The 17,544-nt window shown below is 32.0% G+C and overlaps 1 protein-coding gene across 13 annotated transcripts in view; it reads right to left on the reverse strand.

Moving 5' to 3' along the window:
• LOC118282010 (small conductance calcium-activated potassium channel protein) overlaps positions 1 to 17,544 on the reverse strand; it is a 339,202-nt gene that overhangs the window by 240,172 nt on the left and 81,486 nt on the right. For 12 of the 13 annotated variants that reach the window (XM_050707813.1, XM_050707812.1, XM_050707809.1 and 9 more), the window contains exon 1: positions 4,293 to 4,890. The exons of the other annotated variant lie outside the window; for it this stretch is intronic. The gene's annotated coding sequence lies outside the window, so the exon portion shown is untranslated. Of the gene's footprint in view, positions 1 to 4,292; positions 4,891 to 17,544 lie in introns of those variants that run through there. 13 annotated transcript variants of the gene reach the window in all.

Here is a 17,544-nt window from a genome sequence, read left to right on the forward strand (position 1 = left end):
GTCTGTCTGTCTGTCTGTCTGTCTGTCTGTCTGTCTGTCTGTCTGTCTGTCTGTCTGTCTGTCTGTCTGTCTGTCTGTCTGTATGTTCTTTATAGAAACAAAAACCACTCAACCGATTTCAACGAAACTTGGTACAATTGTTCTTCATACTCCTGGGCAGGTTATAGTATACTTTTCATCACGCTAAGATCAATAGGAGCAGAGCAGTGAAGGGAAATGTTGGGAAAACAGGAGAACTTACTCCATTTTTTAAGCTTCCGTCGCGTGTGCAGCCTTAATGGTTAAAGCTACACAGAAATAATGTATGACGGAAATGTTCTCCTTAAAATTATTAAAAATATATTCCACCACAGCAAATGTCTATCTCTTATGGTTGACTCACAATAACACGTATAACTCCCGATAGCTTAGCAGTTCGGAGCTTTCTGATTATACTAGCGGACCCGACAGACGTCCTGTCTACACGTCTTTACTTTGAAAATTTGTCGGATCCAATGTAAAACATTCCAAAATCAACAACTACTAATAAATTAAAAATTAATTAAAAAAACATTGTACAGCAGACAAAATTGTGAATCTAAACCATTCTTAGATCCTCTTGAACACACACAAAAAAATTCATGAAAATCGGTCCAGTCGTTTAAGAGAAGTTCAGTGACATACACACTTACAGAAGAATTATATATATAAAGATTTGTCTACTCTTACGTTAATAACACTCTCATTCATTCATTCATATTATAATTAATCTGTAGAAGGGTCAATTTTGTACATTGAAAATATTGAAAGAATAAATAGCAGGGGGTGTTACAGGATCGATACCAAGACCCAAATATGTGATTAAATTTTTTTTTGTCTGTCTGTCTATATACATATGTTCAGGCATCACGTGAAAACTAACGGTTCGATTTCGATGAAACTTGGTATAATTATACCTTATTATCCTGGGCATAAAATAGGATACTTTTTATTCTGGAAAACTACGTAGAAAAAAAAACTTTATTTTTCAGTTTTATTCTACAGAACGCGAGCTCAACAACAGTAGCTCAATAGAGGGATCTCCTTAATTATTATGGGCCTCGCCGTATTTGGGTCCAATAGATATTTATAAGATGTCATTGTCAGAGTTACTCAAAATGGAGAAATAAAACATCCACGCGAAGATCGACATCCGCGCGAACGGAGTTGCGGCCGGAAGCTAATTTAATATAAAATAGGTTAATACAGGCATTAATATTTTAAGCCAAACCTAACTTATAATATACGGTACAAACCACACAATACAACCCAATCAAGCTAAAACAATCCCATTTCTAGAACCAATATTTTATCGCTGCACCAATATTATATGGAGCAAAACAGAATCGAAGAGCTTTGCTTAGCAGCGAATGCTGGTTTGAATTAGGTTAGGAGGATATTTGTGCATTTGATTCATGCATCACGTACTGTACTGGCTTTGGTGTGAATGTGTTATCGAACTTACTGACTGAAACGGGTGGAAAATGTTCTAGATATCTTGTGAATTGTGATAGCTTGCGGGTATATGTAACATACATACTGGGAATTTCCCGTAAAACATAAGAAATATGTTATGATTATAAACAAATTGGAACATGCCATTGGTGTTGATTCATATTAGTTTTAATGTTCACCTTCATACTAGTTGTGGATTAAAAATACCATTTGTTATGTTTGAAACAGTAATGCATATACAAATTTTATTAAAACTCGATGTACCATACCACAAAAACGGTTTAATTTTCATAACTTTTGGAAATGTGAATAACCAACCCTTATTAGGGTTTATCTTATCATTGGTCATAGTATTCACAACCAAAAGAAACATCACACATGACTCAAATCTTGGGTTCTAAATCTTCCCCCACTATACCACATGTGTGTTTCGGGTTGTAACAAATGAAGCGGAATAATTCACCGAAATTGTAGACCCACTACTTTTGCACTCGATTTATCTTCATCTCACTGAAACGATTTGGATCTAAAGGATAGCCAACTATTAGTTTTAGACCTTTGTTTTGTTTCATTTTAGAAGTCGTTAGAAAACTACTTATGTTGTGATTAAGCCTACAAGCCAGAAAAACGAAGAAAATGTTGTACAACAATTAAAAAAGTATATCAGTATTTTTTGGAACGAGCACCTAGCTTAGCTAATGGACAGACTGACAGACAATTTATTTCTTTATTTGTCGACATTTATGGTTTAATTTGAATAAATGATTTTGACTTTAATTCTTATTACCAAATAAAATAAAGCAAACTTTCTTCTAATATATTTATTATAGCGATAACAAATAATAAACACAAAAACTAAAAGAAAACATTGAATAACAAAACTTCTGAACAAAATACCGAAATAATATTTCTCTAGTAACATAATACGTTTGGCGGTGTAGCGATAAAAACGTATCAAACTAATACCACCTTCTTAACAACGTAAGTAATGAACAAAACATAATTCGACGAAACACTTCACCTATCACGCGAACATTAATATAAACTCTGTAATAAAGAGGAAACATGTCAAGTGAAACACAGTTTTTTGTTATACATTTTGTTTTTTATTTAATGAACTCTTTTTTTAGTAAAAGGACTTATCTTTCAGATCAATCCTTTTTTTAGAAATGTGTTAAGAGATATTACAGAAAATAAAGAGGGAACCGACTTCAATTTTCTTTACCACCTCGATTATTTAAGCCATATAATATAATTTTAAAGCCTTAAAACCTTCTTCTAAGTCTGAAAAATACTAAGCTGAAATTCGCATCAAAATCGGTTCAAGCAAACGCGAGACAATTGCGCACAAACATACATATGTACGTATATACAAGTCAAACTGAGTACCGTCTTTTTTTGAAGACGATTAAAAAGGAGTGTCGTGTGGTTGGAATATATGATATAGAAGAATAAAAGACGCGTTAATCCGGCTCCAAGTCATATGCGATAAAGACAGGAAAAGAAATATTAATCACAAATACTTTAAACACGCGAACAATCTTTTTTATATACGGCTCTTACTTTACAATAAATATAATCATTAATTTACACGAATACGATAAAAACTTACTACAAACAAAATCATTCAATCAAACCAAAGAACGTGAAGCGTGCAACTGACACGTTACAGCACAGATGTTTCGAGAAAGTTCTTCAAAGCCGTATACATAACCAGCCTAAATTTGTACCAGAAAAGGTTAGGCAAATGCTAACACCGAGCAGAAGCATTTGGCATTTTAGCATAACATCACTAACCTTCATGGTATTTTGAAACGGTCCCTTAGAATGGACGCGAAAATATGGCGCATTTTGTATAATGGATATGGGAATTCAAGGTCGCGTATTAGGTATAACAATTTAGTTTGAAACGTCTATTTTTGCTTATAACCGATCTGGGGTATTCTTTGTAAACATGGGTTTTTACGCTATGTCTTAGAATACAGTCATTAGTATTAATGCATTATGCTTTTTGCTTGTATTTACCTAAAACCCGACGTATGCGTTTTTTATTTCTGACTTCTAATAAAGTCTCTACTTTTATTATAAAACATGTTCTTGACAAAAGAGTAATCCAATCTTATTACATTGAAAGTTAATATTGATCGATATAATTCTATTACAATCTATGTAATATCCCGTATCAAATGCCATACAAGAGGGATTCCTATTCAAAAGACTTGTATTGTTCACCATCTGTATGGAATAAGGATTATTATTCTTATACCTCTAATACGATGTAATATTACATATTCACCTACATGTATAATCCAAGATAATCTAGATAAGCGATTTTGTGCTCTATTGCAAGATCAACGGCCGCGAATAACCTTTGCTTGATTAGAGAACACGGAGACTACAATTGTATTCACCCAAAAATTTCGTACCTATACATGCAAAAAAAGTTATCGACAAAACCCAATTGTCCCTATACATTCTTAACATTCTTAATTCGTCAAGATTTTTTTACTTGTTAATGGATACCCAACGATAGTTAAAATAATACTTAAAAAGAAAATGATATATGTTAAGGGAGGCAAAGTTATGCCTCTTGGAAAGTTCAAACAACATTTTAACAAGAACTATGAATAATGTATAATTTGGCCCAAACTGTCAATTTTCATTAGCTGTAATTTGAAACTTATCCCAAGGAACATACTCGTGGGAGTAATGGTTCACAGAAAAGCCCAACTAAATTTAACATCATATATTTTGTATATTCTATGTAAACAGAGGAACATGTTGTACATTCAATATACATACACATAAATAGTTCTTACCTTGTGTTGGTATGTGAAAAATCAATATCAATTAGTCTTCGTTGTCGTTAACTTCGACAGGAGTACGGACTCACTGCATATGGATATGTTCGCGTTACATATATTTACACAAAGCACTACACTTAATCCTTTAAGTATAATATCCAGAACTTTGGTCCTCGAACCAGATACACAATACTCTTAGAAAATATTTACAATTACAAGATATGAAGGATTGATATCAGCAGTTGCTAATAAGTCACTTTTTTGGACCGAAGGGTAGAGTCTAAAGCGGGAAACTAAGCTATTACTATAATATTTGGCTATGTTTGGAATTAATGCACATACACACGGTTCGGGCGACGAAAATAAACTTTGTACAACGAACAAATCACAAACGCATTCACTTACGATCGAGCGATCGGAATCTAAGTTTAATTTTACCGAACAAAAGTTGGATACTGTTTCTAGAAAAAACGGGGTAACTTTTTAATACACACTCGCAACTTTAATTCAGCAAGCAAAATAAAACGTCCGTACGAAATGCGGTTCAGATATCGCGGCAAGTTGTGGGGCGGCGTGGCTTCACGTCCGCGCGCCCTGCCGCTCAAACGCGGACTGAAAGCTTTCCTGACGTTCCTGAAGCCGGTGCACGATTGAAAAAGCTCACCATATTTTCAATATTCCCATATGTGTGAAAGAGATGATGCTATATTTCTCTGTGTGTTGTCAAACGCCATGCTCGAATAGCGTCTATCAAAAGGAAATATGAAGGTGTTCGTATCAAAATAAACATGCAACGGCTGTCTGGTTTTGGTAGGTCAGACGCGTAGGAAATGTTTGAAGACAATACTTGTGGTGCTAATTTCATAACATTGTGTAATAGTTATACAAATAAACTGATAAGTAACTTGGAAATATTATGAACATTTTGAGTTAGTTGCTACAATTGAGATACCTTGTTTTACATTGAATAATAGCTTTCTGATTTATAACCCAAGTACTAAAGGAATTTTAGGTTCATTGACGATAAATTTTGGTCCTAAAATTTGACAAACTTCGCAAAAAAAGTTCACAATGAAACTAGGGGCAACTACCCAATTGCTAGCACTGCACCAAATTATCAGCACTCTGAATAAATCGACCAATTCTAAGGTTTTCACTTACTAATTTGGGTTTCCACACCTATAAATAAATAAATGTATGTTTTTGGAATCCTGCTATTGGGAAAATCATACTTTGAGACCTCAAATTGATGGAAATTATGTAAACAAACATTTGTGTCTTGCAGTTTCTTCTGTTTTTGCCTTTTTCTTGTGATCGCCGTTAAGGTCACGTGTTTACATTTTATGATATATCGTATCTTTTACAAATTTAATATTGAAACTAATGATTTCTCTGATATTTGAGATAATTTTTGATGATAATCTGAAGAGTAGAATTTGAGGTTTTGGTGATTAATTGGTAAAATAGGTAGTGCTGATAAATGGATCGAATATTTTGTAAATTCTAAATTATCAGCACTGGTGATGATAAATGGAAAAAAGTACATAAATACTAATTTCATATTTTTTAATGTAAATTATGTTTATTTTATGCAAAGAATTGATTTTGCTTTGTAAAACTAGTTTATACCATCAAAATCCAAATGTTAGCATGGTGCTGATAATTGGATCAGAAGCATGCTGATAAATTGGTTTCCCTAGAATATCATCATCTCTTCTTATTTCTTTCTATTTATTTTTTCTCTTCTTATTTTTTGTTTTATTACCAGTATTATTAGCAGAGATTTTGTAGATGGTATGCAAGCTACGACAACTTTAGAGATTATTTTAGTAGTGCGCAATTGGTATGTCTTGATAATCAACAATATTTACTAACACCAGTCAGATTACAGGACATTTTAATTACTGAAAAACCATCTGAACGGAAAGGTGTTAAAAAAAAGAGATTTACTTGGCCATCGTACGTAGGTAATCGTGCAATAGACCATCGTAATTCATTGTCATGAAATAGACTAAACAATTTAATACGAGAAATGTCAACAAAAGTAGGTATACTTGTGTTTTCATGCGATGGCCAAGTCAATCTATTTTATTTAAAACGTAAAATTAATGTAATATTGATATGATAACAATTTACATTATAACTTAAGACAGAAGGTCTCTTAAGTAGGGACTAAATAAAATAACCGACTTGGTATTACTTACATGGATCTCACATTTTTTTACGGTACATAAACTGATGAGGTGCGCGACTTGGATTTTTTTACAGAATGTTTTTGATGGTATCTCACTTCTTTTTGTAGATTCAATTATTTCATTAAACAATAAAATGTAACTGCATCAATAACTTTGTAATCTCATACATTTATATGGGTTTACAAAGTTATTGGTGTGATGAAATTGTAACTGTATCAATAACTTTGTAACCCCATAAATTTTTATAGGATTACAAAGTTATTGATGCAGTTGATGTATCTAAAAAACTGGACTGAATTTACAAAGTATTTGATTTTTCCCCTGATTTAGGTACTAAATACTAATTTTATGCAAACATTTTAAGCTTCTATGTCTGTTAAAAGTGCTTTATACTTTTGATGATCTGTCAGTCAGTGACAAAATTTCGAAACTTTAACATGTTATAATTCTTAAAGTAATGGTTAAAATTTAATAAAAATTCAAATATACCATGTTTGTATAATGCCTGCTTAGTATTTGAAAATTCAGGCTTCTTGTTTTATCCACAATGAAGTTATAGGCGGTCGAAATTGGCCTGAATGGCTTCGAGAAAAGGATGGTACGGCCGAGACGCTTTATTTTGCTCGACTTATACAGATAAAAGTATTATTAGTTTATAAGTAATTATTTTGTTACCTACTTACTAACTATGTAAAAAATAAATTAAAACAGGTTTTAATAATGTAACTAAATTTTTTTAATGCAATTCCTAACAGTGATAGTGAGGTGCTGATAATTGGGTTGCTCTATGCTAGTAATTGGTGGAGATGGTGCCAGTAAATGGTGACAGACCCATTTTTTATTCTTACTTGTCTAAATAATCTTGGATAGAGGTCAATCATGTTTTTCTTTTATTATTGTCTTCCTTATTAAATATTATAACTATAAAATTTACCTTAACGGGTGAAAGCCTTTTTTTCACAATAATAAATTGACTTAAATTAGGACTAACTCTTAAAGTGCTGATAATTGGGTAGTTTACTAATACCAAATAAAATTTGAGGTCAAACCAACAAAGAGACCTAGGTTAATTGGACATGTAACGAAATTGTTATCATTTCAAAGGAATACACGGAAATAATGAAGACAACTAACAGTATTAGTAGATTAATCTTGGCTATCGCATTAAAGAACACGCTAGCCTCAATTTCAAGCGAGTAAACCAATTATAATAAGTAGGCCGTTGCTTACATGTAAACCTACACTATAAATGGATTAAAACGCTTTTGAACATAAATTTTGGGCATTCCTTTAAATTTCCGGAAAGTGGTATATAATAACGCCTCGTTGGTCGAGTCTCCCAAGTTCTAGTGCCAGGCAAGGGGTCTCGGATTCAATTCCCGTTTCGGGAACTTCAATTACTGGACGTTTTCCGTTTTTCGAAAATTTCTGAGTGGCAATACTTATTTTTGCTGTTTGACGGACTTTTAAATAATTACTTAATTATTTACATGTAAACATTGTATTTTTCTTAAATTAATTCGGGTGCATAACTATTACTTAGGGTTGAGTTATTCACCTCTTAGGATTAAATAGAAAAAAATAAGAGAAAAAACCAACAATTCTATTAAAAACATCATCCCTCAAATTTAATAACAAACACAAAATTAATAGCATTATTTTTCAAAAAAGCAACTTCAAATTGAATTATTATTTTGCTGACAATCTATTAAAATTCAACAAAGTTTTTCAATTATTTTCTACCCACAAATCCAACACACGTCACCGTCGTGGAAACCTTTTCATATGAGATTGCGTGATTTCAAAGTTTGTGCTTAAATAATAATGAACTATCACACTTGTCTCGTGAAAGTTTAATTGTTTGGATGTTTGTCCGTCAATGCCGCTGAAGCAACTGAACGAATTTTGATGTTATTTAGTATACAGACCAACCAAGTCTGCTTTGTACCCCATAAGCGGGCGATGTCGCTGGCAGAAGCTAGTGTTTAATAATAAATAATAATGCTTCTTGATTAAGAGATTTTAGAGTGGAAATTGTTTGACTCACTAGTGAACGCGATGAGAACTTTAATCGTACATATATTAAATTTTTACTTTAAGGTTTTGATTTAGACTCAGATTTTTATAAATTTGACTTGAAATAAAATCGGCCTAGATATTAAATGAAAATAAAAATAAATAAATTAAAAGTATTGATGAAATTAAAGAACAATTTTTACTTGTCTATTTAGTTTTTATAATTTAATGCCGCATTTAATGATTACTTAAACTATTCCTTAGTAACAATGAGGAAAGTTGCTAAGGACTCTGTTAAGTAATCATTAAATTACTCTGAGTACGACAGATAGTGTTTAGTTTTTACAGTATCTATTTAAAAACAAAAACGTGTTGAGAGTAAACTCCAGACTCCGCTAGAGAATCACGTGCCGGCTCTACAGGGATTCTGACTAATCATCCTAATGTAAATTCAGATTAAAAGCTTTTAAAACAGGTCTATCTAGATTCTACCCTAGGGATTTAATTCTATCTGAATTTACTGGTTATCAGGTCTTAATTAAAGTTTTAATTACTTTAATTTGTTAAGTTTATTATTAAAACCACAGGTGCGGTTTTCTTTCGTTTAATTTTACAAGATTTTATTGAAACAATTTCTCTTTTAATGCATGTCTATTTTTAAATAAGATTAATCTTCGTACTCAAAAGTAATTATTGTTTGCAGCAAAACATGAAAAGACCGTAATCCTTTTTAAAAGGCTGGCAACGCACCTGTGACTCCTCTCGTGTTGCGGGTGTCAATGGGTGGCGCTGAGCGCTTACCATCAGGTGACCGGTCAGCTCGTTTGCCCTCTATGCCAAAAAAAATTGTTTCCACAAACCTTTGAATCCGAAAATCAAAATCCCGATAGAATTATCACACCTTCATAATAGCTGTACTGAAGTGGAAAACCAATTCAGAATTTTCTTTAATAACAAGACCTGAACTTTTTAGTTGCCAGATTTTTATAACACGCTCAATATTTTTTTATGTGATTACTTCAAGGCTAAAACTGAGGCCAGTCAAAATACATCATTTTAAAACTTCCCGACATCACAGACGGTAACAATAAAAGTCAAAAACTTGCCGTAACAAGCAAAGAGTCTTGCACGTGGTCCGAACTTTTTTCATTTACGTAATAACAACCGTTTAAGACGAGTTTAAGTAATTTGAGTTTTATGATGATACGTATAAAGTTTCGTTTGACTAATTAATTTGCTTTGTCAAACGTTGTGTAATGTAGATAACCCTGGGCAGAGGAAGGTTGACTTTGTCACATTTTACTCCGGTGAGGACAGAACAGATTGACATGACAAAATGGGCCCTTTTTCGGGCCCTTCATTAATAATTAGGTAGTCGGCTAATTTTATCAAGTTGTTTTGTTACGACAATATTAAAACATAAAAAAGTGATTTTAACAGCCGAGAAAATTTACTGGCTTTTCACTTTTCTAGGGGAAAAGTTTGGAGTAATATTTTGATAAGTTCGGAGTTTATTTAACGTTTGAACTTTTTGGGGCAATCCAGTGAAGGTCGAGGGCACTGAATTGAATATCAAATACTTTTATGTTTTGTATTGATTTAGTGGAACAAAATGGACGGTGATTTACTTTTCTACTACTTGGTTTATTTATGAAGATTGTTACGTATTGTTACCTTGCCTTGCCTTAAACGCAAGTAATGTTTGGATGTACTGACCAACTTTAAAATCACGTAAGAGTAACACACCTCTCTTCATTCTGTCACATTCCATAAAAAAATCTGAACCATTTAAAAATATAAACCACCCTATAAACAAAACAATGACTAAGCATTAAGTCGAACATTATACAGCAATAACCGAACAACAAAACAGCTCCAATTTTGTCGCAGTACAAAAATCTTCACACCCATAAAATTCCAGCTAATCTCAGACTACATTTCATTGCGATAAGATCACCACCAGTTGCACCACCAAATAAAGTGCAGACAATTTAAAACTTGGTTTCACCTAACATGCTGTTGGCTGCAAAACGTTTTGGCTCCACTGCCAACATTAAAATGTCACCTTCAGTATAAAGAATTTACAAGTATGACCCTGTAATATGGGGCTTGTTGCAGTCAATTTGAGAATGTCCTTCAGTTTTATAGTCGGTCATAAAGGCTACTTAATTGATACCGCAATTTAGTTTGTTGCTTAACTATGTATTTTTAACCGACTGTTTACATAAGTACTGGCTTTTTGTTTTTTTAGTTAAGATTACCAGTGGTGGTTTTTTAGTTAAGATTACATATATTATGTTTATTACATAAAATCACACGGTATGTAATCTTACAAAATTTCAGAAGAGTAGGTATTTGTTTTGTTCTTTTAGTCCTGCATACTATATACCTAAGATTTCTGAAGACAACAAAACTCCACTAAGTTAGTTACCACAGAAACTGTGAATAAAACCTCGTCTATCTATAATTGTTTAAACCAGCAAAACTTGAATATAATCGACAAACAATAACATTGCTATACCGTTAGCTAACATTCCTTCTTCAATAAATCAACATATTTCATTTAAACAAACGAAATACCTAAATTATAATATCAAATTGAATTCCTGAAAACAACTAATTTGTAATAACAAAGCTATAGAATTAAAATATTAAAGGTGCCAGTTTGAAACTGAGATCAATCAAAATTTTCGTTGAATAAATCTCATCTAAATTCCCAATTTGGAAGATATTAAAAAGTTATCTTTGGATATTGTATTAATATTAGGGTGAGAATTATTTTAATTTGTTTATAGGCCATCAGATTTTAATAATTGAAATATTGTTTTGTACGGCTTGTTTAATCTACATCTACATTATATGTCTATACATCTATTTCTATACATATGTATAAATAAAGCGAAGTGTCAATTTGTGTCTACATATTGTGTGTGAACAACTACGAAAGTCTACATGCATATGAATATACATACATTTTTTTTTCAATTTTTGTCTATCTGTCTTTTTGTTCTGGCTAAATGCAATGGCTAAATCTTATGATTCTTTAAAAACATGTCCAGTTGGATAATAGACATAATGAGTTATCAATGTGAAGTTTTAATGTTAACATACATTGAACATTTGGCTACAGACTGCCTAGAGATAGTGCTTGTAAGACGGTATTTACATCCAACTTCTGTCTTTATTTGCCAAAGTTAACAATACAAAGATTACTGAAAGTTATCGTTAATCACATAATATTAAATCTAAAGGCTAAAAGTATCGAAAGTTTTCACAAGTATACGAATAAAACTATTAAGAGAAACCTCTATATTTTCCAAGTAAATCACAGAGTAACTGTAATCCCCACAACGTATTAATTTACGTAACATTTACTCCAGAATTTAATTTGCGTGTAAATGTTGCATATTTTAATACCGATATACTCGTATTTTTAGAATTTTGTGGCGTAAGGTATATTTTTAAACCGTTCTAATTAAACGGACTTTTAAAATAGCTTACGGGTCTAATTTTATTCTTCTTTCAATTTTAGTCATAGGCAGTTAAAATAATTTTGTGGTTGACTTTAAGTTTTAATTTTAATGAAGTGAACTAGGTTTTTGAACCATACGAGTACTTGATTAAATTTGTTAGCGTTGTTGATAACATGCTTACAATCAATGCGATGCCTACTATAGATTTTTAATCAAATGGATATATTTTTGGATAGCAATACATTGAAAGTTATTTAAAGTAAAAAATTCTTCAAAATTACATAATTATTAACTTCAAATTACTTTTAAATAACGTCCTACCCTATAAATTATAAAATCCAATTTCCTAAAGCACCTTCAGAGACCGTTGACATGAAATTAATAAACTAATTACCAAATTGATGACGTCACAACATGGTGTAATTAAAACTAAATAATTTCGGACACATCCGAGCGTGTTCGTCACGCGATGTTTGGAGCTACGATGTAGGATTAATAAAATCATAAACCCAAGTAGACAGGCCGTTAAATTCATGATGACGTAACGATTAATAAAATGAAGACTAAAATTTGAAGCTGAATTTTCTAAGCGAGATTAAATTTTTAAATAAAATTTTGTTTATAACCTTAAGTGTCAGACCTATGTCAAGTCGTGATCGTTTTTACGAAAAAAATATTATCACGTATTCTATACACTAATAGTTGCAATTAATAGCATATTTTTCCCAACAACCCTTAAAATCCTAACCCCTATTAGGTCGGCAACGCACTTATAATGCCTCTGGTGTTTCAGGTGGCCATCAGCAGCGGCGATTGCTTACCATAATCTCTTATGATGATAGTTTAAAATAACAAATAGGCTAAAATATACAATATACCCAGTTCTTATGCAAAGCTAGTTCTTAAGTACATTTACTACTTTAATAAAACTCATAATATTATCACATTTACTCTTACCTGTCGTCACTTATCGAATGTGATGCTGCAATAAACTACACACGGCGCGGTGGTAAAGTTTCACAGGCTCTTAGACTACTTCTGAAATATTATATTAGGAAGTTGTAGAGGTAATGGCATGAAGTGTCTGGCTCTTAGACTTCGTAAGTAATTGTGACCCTATACGAAGAAGATCGCGGTTATGACAAACTTTGGTATTAGTAATGTAACGTGATTATAATTAAACAATTTGATTTAAACAGAAACACAGTAAAGGTATAAAATTTATTAAATAAACTCATAATTTAGGAGAATTGACGTCATTGTGAACTAGAATAAGTTTAATATTTGTTGCATAAAACGTAATCTCAAAACATACTATCTTACTCTAATGATTTATAACCATTAAAACTAAACATCAGTCACAGGTATATTTTACAGCAACGTGAATGTCAAATACCTGTCTACAATTAGGAAATTTTAAATTAAAACCGAGGACAACAACATACCTCACGCTTTCACTATGTAATTAACCTTTGACCTTGACGATGGTGGTTTAACTTTGACCGGGCGAGAAGATGGTAATATGTATCTTATGGCTATAAACATAACACGCCTATTACACCAGTTTTAGTACGGACAGGTGGACATACCTATACCGTACTATAATGTAACATTAGAAGTAATTGGATGATTTCCCCCCTCAAAAAAAAAACAAAAAAAAATCATATACGTATCCTTTATATCCAAGAAAGCAATGCTAGTTTCATGATATCGATCACTGTAATTTTTTTGAATAATGGACGAGCTCATTGCTGTTGATCCACAAAGCATTCTCCTGCTGAGAATGTCCAAAAAAATAAGAAATACTTGTATACCTGTGCCAGGAATTTACATTTCTTGCTTAACATCACATATGCAAGCAACCACTCCATAAAACAGTCAAATACTACGGAATGACTATAACAAATATTCTCGTGATGCATGTTCTTACATATCTTCGAAAATATTATCAAGGAATACCTGGATGACGTACTAAAATTTTAACTCCACTGTGTTGGTACTTATCCGTAAAAGTTTTGACGTGTACACCTTTCGTTAGCAAGTTTCGAGTTTCGTTCGTAAAGTTTACAACTTTCACAGCCTGCATTTTAAGTAGAAAGACATACATAGGTACTTTTATTGGTATAACATAATGCGTGTAATAATTTTGTCTGACCTAATAAATAAGGCTAGGATGACAGATACCTCTGCGCCTAATGTACCGTGGTCAATGGGGCCCCAACTACTATTGTTTTCCTTTAGAGGTTTTCAAAGCTTTATCTGATTGTGAAAAAAAAAAGTTGTATGAAATTTTTAAACTTCATTGAGATAATAAGCATGTGACATAACCGAAACTAAGAATTACTTGGGTAAAACTAAATCTTAATATAATTCTTTTTATGCGGTTTTTCTAGCTTTTCCCTATAAACATAGGAAAATGATACTTAATACTAATAATAACCAGACACAAAATAATTACTGTCATAAATGTTCATTATAATCCGTGCTCCGACCTTTCCGAGTTCCTCGTGTTCTCCGGGATATTTCAATAGGTCAAGGTCATTTTATTCCATTATATAACCATATAGATTTTTACTTACGTGACACCATGCTTTGAGCATCTATTTAATTTTCAATTAAACAAAAGCAAATATCTGTTATGTCTATCAGTAACCGCTAACAGCTAGCAGCATCGCCTTAGATTTTAGTGTTGTAATGGTTAAAGTTTTGGTTTTAAGACGCCCGCTCTTCATGCGTGAGGGTGCGGGCTCGAAATCTACCAGCAGCAAGTACCAATGTGAATTTTTCCGAGTTATATGTACTTTCTAAGATTATTGAGATACTACTGACAAACGGTGGAGAAAAACGTCGTGAGGAAGCCTGGGTCGAAAGGGCTTATAAGTCTGATATATCTAGCTCACTTTGAGCAAGCATGGTGATTAATGTTCAAACCTTCTCCGTGTGAGAAGAGACCTTTGGTGAACAGTGGTTATGTACAGGCTGAAGATGATGATGAAGCCCCAAGTCACCTGGTAAGTTACTAGTTAGAGGGAAATTATTATTTAGCATCAATTCTTACATCATAAAAATAAGATATGAATTTAGAAGTCAAACTTTTAAACTAATTATATAGCTTTGGTTGGTTGGGCATAAAAATAAACTATTTTAGATAGCAAAAAATTCCAAACCCTCTATAAAATGAAAATAAAATGTTAAAATCATTTCCACCGTCGAACTAACCAGTTTAGTAACAGGAAATGTTGTCTAGATAATATCGTTAGACGCTAAAGCATTTACGGTTGTAAACATCCTGATGATATTGGCAAAAATAACAGTATAGAATTTTGTCGGGAATATGGGTAGTTACGTTATTATTTTGCTGTGCAATGATTTTTACTGAATTTTTGTTTAAACTGGTACAAAAATGTGATTGCAAACCACTAGATACTATTTTAAATTATATTTTTTATATGAAGAACGCAATAAATAAAGCTTATTTAGTCTCAAAATATAATTATTGTTTTACGAGTATATTAGAATTTACTTGGCTTGTAATAAATAAGAATTAAACGTAATTTTGTGGGTGAATACATAATAATAAACATAATTGCGCACCTACACATTACCTACTTTTAATTTAGTGAGATTTATTGGAATAGATTATAAAAATATTTTTTTCCAAATCTTTGAAATATTGTATAAAATAAAATATTTATGACAGAATCTAATAAAGAAATAAAACAACTTAGTCTAAAAATCATTTATCTCATCTAGGTCTCATTATAACAAAGTAAATTCCAGAATATTTTGCTAAGAACCATTCTTTATTTCGAAGCGAAACCTAAGTGAGTGGCAGGTCATTAGTTACTAATATAAGATGCCAGATGAAGTAGGAGACTCGCTTCTTACTGTTTCAAAGCAATTTTCCTTTGGAAATTGCTAACTCAATTGTTGGACAAAAACCACACTGTCTAGTACGGTCTAGTTTTAAAGCTATATAGATTCTTATAGCAGGAATATTTAGAAATCATATTAGCTTTTCTATGAAATGGTACTTACTAAACATAAAGTGGTAAACATAGAGTGGTACTTGTGAGTTTTGTTTTCTTTTTTTACTTTTGAAATTTTCCTTTTGTTAGTGAAGTCTGTTTAGTTTTGGATTATATTATAACACTATTTAAGTTTATTTATGTGATTTTTAAAGTTTATGTGACTTTTAATTTGCAAGTTCTCATTGGAATAAAAAATCAGAGTAATGATTTAATTTATAAATGTTTAATTCATCACATTGCAGTACGATTTTGAAATTACTATTAACTTCACCATCATCGTCATCTTCCAGATCTTACTCCAATTTAGACCAAAAATAGGATTAGTAAAATATCACTTCTATTTTTTCAATTGTTATTTAACAATGATACCCACGCATGAAAAAAAATGTTCTGTTACTAGTTATTTTCAGTTACTGCCAAATAAATCGTATTTTTCTTATCTATATTAAACCTTTTTCATGGAAACAAACGAAACCAGTGATCTCTGAAAAAAAAAAATCCTTTAAACCAAATATAACATTTTGTATTTTATTTATGCAAAACAACATCCCAAGGGGAAAATTACGGTGAGCCAGCCATTACGAGGCAGGCTATGGGTTCCGTAAAACCTCAAAACCAGAGATAGTCGTACAAATCTTGGTCTGTGGGGGTAAAGTTGGGTTTTAACCCTACCATTAGAAAATGTATTACTTAGGCCTTCTGTGTTTATTTTGTTATTTAAAGAAAGAACTGTTACGTTTTTATCTGCTTACTCACTTTATATTTAGAACAGTATCTACCAAATAGGTACATACAGAATGTACCAAATGTATTCTGTACTGTATTCTGTCCTAAATATAAAGAAGCTAGAGCAATATAAGAATAATTTGCCCAAATCTCAATATAAAACCAAAGTACAATGACGCCAGAATTAGACCTCATTGTAACAACACAGTAGGTACTTAAAAACTTTTAAGGTTTTATGAACAAACGAATTAATACTTCACCGAACAAATGTCTTAAAATAAAATGTTCCTACTTGTGTAAGACTCGAGGACTAAATTAAGCCCAATTGTTCTCGTTTCTTGGCACTCAAACAAAATGCCTCACTTACTTGGAATTTTAGAGGGCATCAACTGTAGGTACTTAGCTTTTGTCATAACTTTAGGTACATTGACTTATTTAAAACAATTCTTATACATATAAAAGTTATTTTTAGCTCTAGTACATGGAGACATACGTTAAATAAAATGAGATAAATCTTCTATTAATCTGTAGAAAACATATTTTTTTAATATTTAGTGTACGAGCAAGCTCGACACTTTTGCTGACATCGCAGTCTTTGCGCGATGTCGTTTTATAACATGTATTTTTATTTAGTTTAATAAACACAGCCAACGTGAACGGTTTGTTTTATTGCTCAACCAACAAATCAACAATTGCAAGTGTAGAAGCGACATTGCCCCTACATTTTATGGTCCTTCGAGCCGTTGTGTGATTAGTGATTTTGCTGCAGTAGCGAATCGGTTCAGCTGGTCTCCCACAAGCGGGTCGCCCCAGCTGGATTGAGAAG

The sequence above is a fragment of the Spodoptera frugiperda genome, chromosome 3 (genome assembly GCF_023101765.2).
Source record: "Spodoptera frugiperda isolate SF20-4 chromosome 3, AGI-APGP_CSIRO_Sfru_2.0, whole genome shotgun sequence".
NCBI lineage: Eukaryota > Metazoa > Arthropoda > Insecta > Lepidoptera > Noctuidae > Spodoptera > Spodoptera frugiperda.